The sequence below is a fragment of the Corvus brachyrhynchos genome, unplaced genomic scaffold (genome assembly GCF_000691975.1).
Source record: "Corvus brachyrhynchos isolate BGI_N302 unplaced genomic scaffold, ASM69197v1 scaffold103, whole genome shotgun sequence".
Taxonomy (NCBI): domain Eukaryota; kingdom Metazoa; phylum Chordata; class Aves; order Passeriformes; family Corvidae; genus Corvus; species Corvus brachyrhynchos.
In genome coordinates, this window is record NW_008237436.1 from 4,496,355 (window position 1) to 4,507,827 (window position 11,473).

An 11,473-nucleotide genomic window follows, 5' to 3' on the forward strand; every position below is an offset into this window, starting at 1 on the left:
GCTTGCAAACTTGTTGTGAAAGACTGAAAACCTGAAAAAGTTAATGTCTCAAACACTTGGCAGAAGAGCAAAAGAATGTTACAATGCCAACAAGATGACTGGATGCAATTAGAAAAGAAGATCTTGTGGAAGCAAGATAGCACTTTTCTGGGGCCATCTTCCTTATCTTGGGTAACTAAACAAAAAACAAGTCTGAGACAGCATTGTACCCGAGTGTCTCACAAGGAAGAGGCATGTCAAAACCACCAGACACCCTCTGACCCCTTTCTAAAAAGTTTGAAAATGACAAAATTTGCGTCTGTGGGGACCAGTATAAATAACTCAGAGAGACTGTGTGTGCATCCACCATCTGATGGACCTGGACCAGACATGACACTGGAACCAACCTTCATCCCTTTCCCTTCCTTTCCCTTTCCCTTCCCCTTTCTTTCCCTTTCTTTCCCTTTCCTTTTTCCTTTCCCGTTCCCCTTCCCCTTCCCTTTCCCCTTCCCCTTTCCCTTCCCTTTTTTACAGGCCACTCAGCCCATCAAAAGGTTTAAGGTTTAAATGTAAAAAAGTCATGAGCAACACGTGGGGAATTTGCACTGTGAGAAAACCCCAGAAGAAATAGGTTGTGTGAGGGATGAATTTTAAGGCAGAAATACCACAGTGTTTCCATGATTGGTAAAGCAAACTCAGATTTAGCAGAAAAATCTGCATGTCACATCAGACTAAAGGGTGCTGCAAAAACATAGAATCAAAAAAAAATTACAAATGAAAATAGCAACATGGTTGGTCTGGATATTTTATCTATTTTTGGTTTTTCAAATTAAACTGGATTTTATGCATTCCCTTATCTGAGAGGCAATGCTGGTGACAGGATGCCTTCCAAAGCATTAAAAGATTAAGCATTGTTAAAAAAGAAATAGTAAACTGTAAAGGCCTCAGGTTCCTTGAATTTCTGGTGAAACAGAAACTTTGCAAGGACTTTCAGGAGCTGCATGATTTTTAGTGTGCAATTACCAGTGGAGTGGCAGTTCAGAAATTGCATATGATGCTCCACTTATGCTTCTTTTGCTGCTCTGGGTGACAGCAGCTGGAATAGCAGTGTGTTGCTCAGGCATCATTAGGTGACAGCCGTGCATGGAGTTCTTAACTGAAAACATGGTAAACCTCTGAGTTCCTTGCTTCAGCTTACTGAAGATAGCAACCATTCATATGGATTCAAAGAGATAATAATTTCATGGAAGTGTAAACTCGTTGTTTCCTAACTACACAGAAACCACATCAGCCTAAGGAGGTCTCTGGAACTGAAAACAGCTGGAAGCTTGGAGCATATTAGAAAGAAATATTGTATATGCATTTCTTGTTCTCAGTGTTTGTTCAGGCACTTGCCAAAAATCCTGTCTGAGTACACAGTTGTTTGCAACACATATCTGCTTTTCTCATCTCTTTCATATAGTAGTTGATATCCTAACAGCAGGGGGTTTTGCCATTTTTAAGAATGTTTGTGATTTCACAAATGTTAAAACAAGGCAAAATAGTGAGTTCTGGCTGCTGCCAGAATCCTAGAATACACTGCGCTTGGGGGAGTGCTGGTACGTTTTTCTGAGCAAAGGGATATTGCCTAAATGTCATTTCAAAGTAAAGTCAATCAAATTAAAATCAATGCAGGTCTTTACTTCTAAGGCTCAGAAGTATTAATATTATTCACACACACACACACAAATTGGAGCAATCACATTCTTGAGTGATAAGGTAATTACAAGACAGAGTTATGATGCAAATAGCTGCTCTCCTCATATAGGTGAAAATTTCAGAATCACAGTCTAAAAGTGTTGAAAAGCTGTTGAAAGCCTTAGAAATCAAGGTAGTAAAAGGGAGGTATTTATGCCTGTCAGGGAACTGAAAGAAAGATTTATCTCAAACTAGCAAAAATATCCTGGAAAATAGCGATAATAACAGTAAATTATCAGGAGGGAGTACAGCAACCGTTTCATAAACTCAGTGCCCTGGTTTTGTGTGCAGTGTATGTGTCTGCTGCCTCTTGTGAATTCATGCAGTTTATTTCAAAAAAATCAAGAACAAAAGATTAATTATTGTCTCTATCTGGCATATTAGGCAGCTGAATACGCTTCAGATTTAGAAAGACTTTTCACATTAGAAGTGACTTTAAACATTACAGGAAAATGTTTTTGGTGCTCCTGGGGACTGTAAAGCATTCTGTTCTGAAAGTGAGATACTAATAGAATGTATAATTTTTTATATATATATAGCCATTTAGTCAACCTCCAACTTTCGTGTTGAAATCCACGTGAAACCACAATGAAAAATCTATTTTACTTCTTTTGCAGGCTCCAAAATGAAATTATAAATAGACAGACATCAAGGCATTATGTTCAAAAGAGTAACTAATTACTATTTAAAAACCTATCTATATAGTTTTAGCATAGAAACTCCTGTAGAGTGACAAATCATAGTTTCAAATTAAGTAAGTTGTCCTCTGACACTGCCTCTGATTGCAGGGCTTTTTGAATTTATGTTTGTTACTTTAATGTCAAATTGAAGAAAAATTGTAATACATACTAAACATTCGTAAATATACACGGATTCTGGCTTTTTGATTTTGTTAGAGGCTGCAGGATCCAGTGAACCTGAGCACCCAGGGGCTTTCTTTTGCTGCCAGCTGAAAAAAAAAGGCCGCTCTCCCTCCCCAGCTATGGCCAGCAGTGACTCTGAGCAGGTTGTGGGAGTTTCCACTTGTTAATCATCCTCTCATTCTCGCTGGACCTTTGGGATTATAGCATTTAGCTTTTAACCAGGTCACAAATTAAAATAAAAAATCATTCTGACTCCTTCTAAGCCTGTTTTGACAAACTTCAGGCCCTAGAACAAGAAATGTAACTCCGTATGTAATGGACTGTGAACATGCTGGGGAGATCAATCAGTGTCCTAGGAAAGCTGAATGCCTTGGATGCAATGTCTCTCTTAGGTGTACATCCCCTGTGGACTCCAGGCAGTGAAGTAGGTCTCGGGGTGCAAAGGAAGGCCCAGGTTTCAGCTCTACCTGCCATCCAGACATGTGGGGTTAGGGAGGTGCAACCTGCAAAATGACTAATTTATTATAATTATTATGTTGCAATTGAAGCAAAGTTTTGATTAATTTTTCATTTCATTCCTTTTCTACTTCTTGCTTTTCAATCCAGCTTGCAAATGAATCATACGGAATGTAAGAAATAGAAAATCTGCCATTTTTCTTTGCCTCCCAATGCACACACTCTTCAGAGCTGCTGTAGTCTGACATCATTATGACTTTTTTAGCACAAAAATAAAACAACTTTGGAAACATCAATTCGTATTAAGGGAAGTCTCAGTATTTGTTGCTCCTAGTGGATCCTACTGCTCCTGGTCACAGTGCTCCTTAGAGCAGTTTGAATCTTCCACAGCTGCCCCTGGCAATACTCAGCCATGTCAGCCTCTTCTTAACAGCAATGAAAGTGAGAAGTAAAAGCTTTAAAAATAATTGGAATAAGTTTTAAAGTCTAGGAAAATGAAGGAATAAAAATTAGTTAAGGGAAAAAAAAAAAAGTTTAATCATTATCGCACACACGCTTTGCTGCTACAAACACCATCTTCCTAACTGCTGATACTCATGTTGTTCATCAAACAGTGGGCCCAGTAAACAGTAACCAAACAGGATAAAAATCATTATCAATCAGATCCTTAACCTCATCACATCAGGACATGATAAAATAGTCTTCCAAAAAAGGAATAAAATATGAATAGCCTTTTTCCCCCAAGCAAATAATTTGAGAAATATCAATTACATTTTCCAACCTCTCTTTGTGGGAACTGTTAATGTCTTTGATGTTACTCTTTCCATTACATCCCCTTTCAAGCTTCAGAAATATTTAATGCATGAATTCTGCAGAATCTGTTCAGGAAATGGTTTTATTAAATAAATGTGTTTTACTATGTTCCTAGTCATTTTATGTTCACTTTCTGTCGGTATACTTATAAAAAATTTAACAGTAAAACTCTTTTTGAGTCACTTGAACATCAGTTCAAACTGTCCACAGAAAGGATTTGAAAGGGAAAAGCAGGCTGAGCAAGAAAGCTGAGTAGGGATTAGGTTGGTGACACCAAGAAATTTGGTCCACCAGCAGGACTTGCAAGGTGTGGATCTGGATTTTGTTGCTGTCAAGACTTAGCCACCACCAGGTATTTATTCTTCACAGAGTCCCTGAAAGCCTAAATCATTCTGGGGAAAGGGGAGATAAATTGCCCCCTTCAAATACAACTCTACCTATAGACCAGCACTCAAAGGCATATTGTGCAGCGGGGAAAGTGGTTCTAAATTGTTCAAATCCACAGTGAAGGTGGAAATATCTATTTCGAGACATTACTGTAAAAATGGTGGTGTGGCTCAGCAGGATCAAGACTTCTCACAGTGGGAAAACACAGTGTAGAGCTACAGGTATGAGAAAATACCCATTCCTAATGGTTTCCACCAAAGCTAAAGCTAAGTGGGATCCCCCTGTGACAGCCAGTCCATGCATAGGTGACTGTAGCACAGATTGACCCAGATGTGCTACTCGCTTTTTTCTCCAGCAAAACTGTCAGTTCAGCTACTTTACACTCCACTCCACTCCACTCCACTCCTATAATTTGAAACCAATTTGTATCCATTCCAAACTATTATAGCAAATTTTCCAGCTGGCAACTTCATTAATAAACAGAATAAGCGATTTTATTTACTTCACTCAGTTTAAGGTTTGCCATTGGTACTTAAATCTCAATTGGACAGCTGTTTCTACACATGCCCAGTTTGAAGGAATGGAAGTGACAGGTGGCAGTAGCAGTAATTCTTGCTTCCATCAGGCTTCCTGCAACTCTAAGTGGTTTTGATTAATGCCTGTGCTTATCACTCATGTATCAGAGCAATCTGATTGTGAGAATGAGTAAACAACCATTCCCTTCACCACATAGACAACTCTAAATTCAGGAATAGATGAAATAAGTCATTTTAAGGTCAAGAACATTGGGTTCTTTGTGAGTTTTATGTACACTGCTTGTCCCACACTAGGCGTTTATTCTTCCTCAGGGGCAATTCCAAGAGGCAGGCTCTTCAAAAGAGATCTTACTCCGTAATAAAATTTCTGAGAAGACACACATTTGCCCCTCCCACCTCCAGGTCTCATATCCTCATTACAGAGTGTACCACTGGAAAAATTATTCTTTCATCTGCAATGGCTGCTGAACTGGAGGCTGTATGGCCCTTAAATAACTTGCTGCAATAATTCAGTCCATTATTAAAAAGTGTGTTTTTATATGACATTCTCAGGAAGAGACAGGAAAACCTACCAAGATTCAATGGATAACTATTTGGACCTATGAATTTTAAACTAAGACTTTTCAAAAAAGAACACACTTTTCCTCAGCCATACACTTCATACCCTCTGTTTCTCAGATGTATTTATCGCATGATTTTGACAGAATCTAATGCATGAAAAAATCTTCAGTGGAAGAATCACACAGCTTGAAGGCTTTCTGCCTGTCAGTAATCCCTATTATGTCTGAAGACCCCCATGGCTTCCTCCAACATCTGCCTCCAGAAATAACAATCCTTTCAGATAGAGAATTTTGAAGAGCAATAATCTGAACAGTGGATACAGCCAACTACTTTCATTTTAACAAAACTTCTCACTTTTCAAGGAATATCCTAAATTACTATACTATTGGAAAAAAAAATAGGACTCACTGTCATGACACTTGCACTTCAATTGTACTGTGATTTTACTGGTGTCGTTTGAACCTGGGATCAAAGTTTCATTTTATTCATCATGGTTGACACCACTTCCTTTTTCTAGTATAGAGTGAGACTTTCTAACTCAAAGGAAATGCATTAGAAAAGGTAGCTATCTTTATCAAATTCTACCCATGATCCCCTAAGAAGAGCTTCTTTGTGAAAACAGTTTCATGAGCTGTTCAAGAAATTTTCTTCTCTTCAGAAATGCATGTAGTTAGGCAGCAAGATATGCCCATTGTGTCTTGAGCTTTCATTTTCAAGAGATCTTTTCAACATTCTGGTCCTAAAGGCTTTGTGTGTGAATGAATGTTTGAGGTTTAATCCAGTGGCTGAGTTGCCTAAATTTCTGAGTTGCCTAAATTTTCTACCTAAAAATGTCTTGCACAAACTTTGTGATGAATAACAGAATAAAATCACTTGGATTATACCTGCTCGTCAGCTGTACTTTGCACAATGTTCATTTGTATTGAGTTTATACTATTTGAAACTACTGTCACCAAGGGCAAAGGTGGGAGAAGAGGGTCCTCAAAGGGTGATGGCAAGTGGCAGCTGAAACAGAAGGATCAGGGCAATTAGTGCTGCTCAGACTACACAGCCATGCTGCTGTGGCACAGCCGAGAAAGGCAGACTTTTTCAGACTCCATCATCTTGGAAAAGCTTACTAGAACTAATCATAAATCAGGTATCCACTTGTACATAAAAATGAAGTTTTCTTCTTGGTTGTTTTAACAGGTTTTCTTCCACCTCTGGATGCCAAGCCAGAATTTCTAGGTTTCCATGGAGATAATTAAAAAATATTTTTTTTTGGACTTAGCACTTGTTTTAACAAGAAACCTTCCACCTCCAGAAAGTTGGAGCAAGATAATATCTTACACTCATAGAACATGAATCACAATGTACTTAAAATAATATATAAAGATATTACATATTGTATACAGATAAATTAACATTAATGGCACGAAAAAAGTTGTCACTGTATTTTGAAAAAAATGAAAGCATTCAAAATATTATGTTTCAACTTTTTCTTCTGTTTACATTATGTTGCTTCAGCAGAAATGCTTTCACATTGTGCCAGGGGAGGTTTAGACTGAAATTTAGGACAGGTTTCTTCATTGAAAGAGTGGTCAGGTGTTGGAAGAGCCTGTCCAGGGACGTGGTGGACTCACCATCTCTGGAGGTATTTAAAAGATATGTAGATGTGACGCTGAGGGACATGGTTTGGTGGTGGACTTGGCAGTGCTGATCTTAGAAGTCTTTTCCAACCTAAACCATTGTATGATTTGATGTTTCCTGATTATATTATTGATTTTGGTAATGTGGATTATTCTGTAAGTATAAAGTTTGCATTAAAAAGTTATAAACAGTGTGAAAAAAGTAGTTCGAAACTGATATTTGAATGTAACTTACCTAAAACAAGAATAAGGTCAAAAATTGGTATTTTGTCATTAACAAAATTTAAAATGGTACATCCTGACTTTTAAAATGTCATTGAAATATACAGTCAGCAAAAAAGTAAAAAGAGTTTATGTCAAAAGGAAGTTTTAAAAGAAAAATGTTACAGGAATTTTTTCAATCTCTTGTTCCAACTACAAAGCACATTTTTAAATTGCTTTGAGATACTGGGAGAAAAAAGCTATATATATGTGTATATATATATATATATATACACATGTATACATACATATACATAATATGTGTATATATATATGCACATGTACATCAACCAGCATAACAGATTAAACTCAACTCTCCTCTGGGAGTGGGAAAAGCAACTGCCTGAAAAATAGAAACAAAATACTGCTTTTTGCTAATAACTAAAGGATACCATCACAGGTTGCCTGGAACCTGTTAATTAGATTTTGGTGCCTCAGTCCCACTCACGGACTCAGCAGTGATCAGTCTTCTACAATCCCAAAATCAATAGTTACTCCTATGAATAGCGCAAAAGTCCCATGACAGCTGGGGCTGGGCTGCAGGCATGCTCGTTGTGCATGAAAAATTGAGCAGAACAAAGAAAGAGAAAGGAGATCAGGAGTGGTTTGTGTGCTCTGCATCTTGCTCTAGTAACTAATACCTCATGGTCAAATAGATTATACTATTTATTTTATTTTTCAAAATGTCATAGTATTGTCAGTTAAACAAAGCATTGCTAGGGTAATGTTGGTCTCTCTGGTTTATGATGTATGGTTATAAATTGAAAACACAATACTGGTCCGTGACAACCACAAGAAGTAGGGCTCTTGGATCCAGATGAGCAGCTGAAAAGATGACATTTTAATATTGATGGTAGAACCAATTTAGAATCAAATGTGAAAATAAACACAGAGCTGCAAATGGAAAATGTAATTAGAACACACCCTAAGCTAGGAATCAAAGTTAAACACTGTCATAAATAGAGTTTTCTTTCATCATGTCATTATAAACTCCAACCATCTGTTCCTTGACGGCGATGGGAATGCTGTGGCATTAACAAGAAGTTATTCACGGGAGCAAATGGGCTGAAGCAGGGTCTGAGGAGAGGAGGAGGGTTTCTGCTGAGGTTATGGATTAGTAAAAAGAGTTTGCAGAGGATGTGTGCATGTAATGCAAAGAGAAGGGATGAGAGCACAAACTGAACATATATAATTTTTCAACCTTTAGGGCAAGGATGTGCAAAACAGAAAATTCCCTTTGCAACCGAGATGACAATTTTCAGATTTGAAAAAGAACATGGAGGAGGAGGAGAGGAGAAGCATCCCATGTTTGGGGGAATAACTGGCAAAACCTGATGCAGAAATACAATTTTTTTCTGAGCTATTTTTGAGTCAGTCAGGCACCAGATTGGAATTATGAGTGTAAATAAAACAAGGCAGATGTGCAAGGGATTATTCCTGCTTTGAGGCATCCTGAGACTGTGGGATGGCAGGAAAACCTTCCTACCATCAATTATGTGGTGGCACGAAGAAGGGCTGCAGCAGGACAAGCAGAGGTCATGCTGCAGGCTGCAGCATGGTGAACTTCAGCTGCTCAGGAAATACACGATATACCTCGGTGATTGCATTATACAAATAAATTGATACTTGATGTTTTTGCAATGGAGCTGTAAAAGCTTATCAAGTGGGACATTATTAACCACATAAAGGACATTTGTTGGGGTGTTTCCTGTGCTCAGTCTAGTCAGTAGATTTGGCAGCTGCCCTCATTTCCTCCTCATTGCGTTTTTTTTCTGGCGGCAAATTCAATCTGCTCTGTGGCACCGCAGTTGCCATATGCTCCTGGCCTATTATTTCACACCAGTGCATCCTTTGAGATAACAGCAGGCCACACATGAGGAGCCCATGGACTCAGGATACCCCGTGCCTCCTGCTGCCTTTTGCTGAGCCTGTGCAAAGGCAGGGACACAGCTGGGTCACCTTTAGCACAGCTGAGCAATCCAGGCTGTCTGTGTGCTAATAAATAATGTTCACAGCCACTTTAAAACTAACAGGAATATTAAACTGAACATTCAGTTGCCTGCCTCACTTTCTCAATCACCTCTCCCAGCTCAAGAGATCTACTTGAGATTCTTGCTATCAGATCCACCATTTCTGAAGCCAGTTCTTTGCACAAACTGGATTTATACCCTTTCTCATTAAGCTCATTTTTAGTCCTTCCTCAGATTTCTCTTTCCATAGCCTACTTCTGACCATCCACTCTGCCTTTGTCATCATAATCCAGAAGTATTCCACTAAAATGAAAAAAAACCTAAGCATTTAGGTAAGATCCATGCCTAGAATGTTTTCAAACTTCACCTCTCTCCCCATACTGGTGACCCTCTATATTTTGTTTTCCTCTTTTAATTTATATGACTCAAAAAGCACTTTCTATTCAATGTAACTTTAAAAAATGTAAGGTAATTGCAGGCTATAATTTATCTTACCTTTTGGCAGTCCTTACCTGATGCTGATGCTCCCTGACCTCTGACACTGAAGGTGATTTGAGTTAATTTATGGTTACTTTGCTGTGAAGCAGCCTGGAGTGCTCACACAAATTCAGTGTTTTCAGCACCAGAGGAAATGGCTTCCAGGTGACAATAGCCATTTGAACCACTTTTGGTAGAGCTATGTGAACATGATTGTTAACAGCAGCTGGTGTTTAACAACTTGGTAAATCAGAGGGGTAAGTTTAGGCTGGCACCCTGCAAAAATAGATGAGAAGCAGTACTTTATCTGAATATACTGCCTGCTCTTTAAGGGTCTAAAAATTTAAGCAAAGAAAATTAGAACTCAAAATACGTGGTGACATTGGTAAATACATATTAACTGCATTTCTGACACAATTATTTTTCTTCCTCTAATATCGTACAGTGAATGCTGAAGGAAGCGGCTGCAACAAAGAAGACAGAATGACATATTCTGCTCATTTAATTAAAAATTAGCAAAAGAGATTGGCTTTATCAGTGTCAAAGCAAACATACTAACTCCTGAAGGAAAAATCCTACATTTATCATTTATGAAAAAAGAGAGACACAAGGAAAAAATATGTATTAAATTAGAGCCAAGGACTTTAGGAGTGGCTAGCTGGTCTAACTACGAATTAAACAGCGGTGTTAAATAATTTCTATTTTTATTTATAAAACTCTCTGAGCAGCTGAATTATTTATATGCTGTACTACTGCAGAATGTTATCCAGCCATTTTTCTCAGATGCATATAGAACCCATGCTACACTCTCACATCCCAAATCTGAACACTGTGACAGCTGTCTAACAGTCCTAGCAGATTTTTAGGCATATTCATGTAATAAAGAATATCTCTAGCAACTACAGCTAGAAAAATATCTGTTCCTGTAAAAAAATATTCTTCCAACCAAAAGACCTCTTATCTGTGTTTCTTTCTAGTGCTTCCTCAGCCAAGAAATCTGTGTGTGGTGTTTCAGTTGCACTGTCACTCCCCAGCTTGTGAATCACCATGAACTGCGGATTTTCAAGACTTTATAGGCATCAGGAAGGACATAACAAGAAAAATTAAAGCTTTCATCTGCACAGTTGTAGCAGGGGCTTCCCATGACATTCTGATAAATACAGAGTACCTCAGCATTGTGATGCCTTCACTCATCAATTTTTACAGCATCATTTTGTATATTTAGGTATCTTTTTAGATGCCACAAAAGTTCTTTTTTTTTTTTTTTTCCTTTCTGCCCAAGATCGTTTGGGGTAGTTTTTCTCAATTCAGCAGTTAAGCAACTGTTCCATCAATCTCAAGCTAGAAGTCCCCCTGAATAGTCCTTCCTCTCTTTCCCAGGGGTGGGCAGTTCCCAGCTCAGGAGGAAAATGGATACTGCATGTGTTATTTTAGGGACATTCAACATCACATCCTGACATGGCCTTTTGCAAAGAAAATTGTTCTGCATACTTTATTTTATTACTTTCTGGGATTACTAGTGTGTTCTGAACTAGAAAGCTCAGTCTGTAGCTCAGAAAATGTTAAAATCATTAAAACTATTTTCAACAAGCTCCTGGAAAATGCATTTAACTATGCAAGTAGTGACAGAAATGGTCTTGGACCTGGAAGCTGTGTTCCTAATGAGGCTCCTTGGAGCAGCCATTCCAACAGAAGTGGCTGCCAGCCTTCAGAAAGGGTTGGCTCTCCAAATGCCACTGAGGGAGGCAACCAGCAGACCAAGAGGATGGCAGAAGAAAAACAGCACTTAAGGCAGTGGGGAAAAC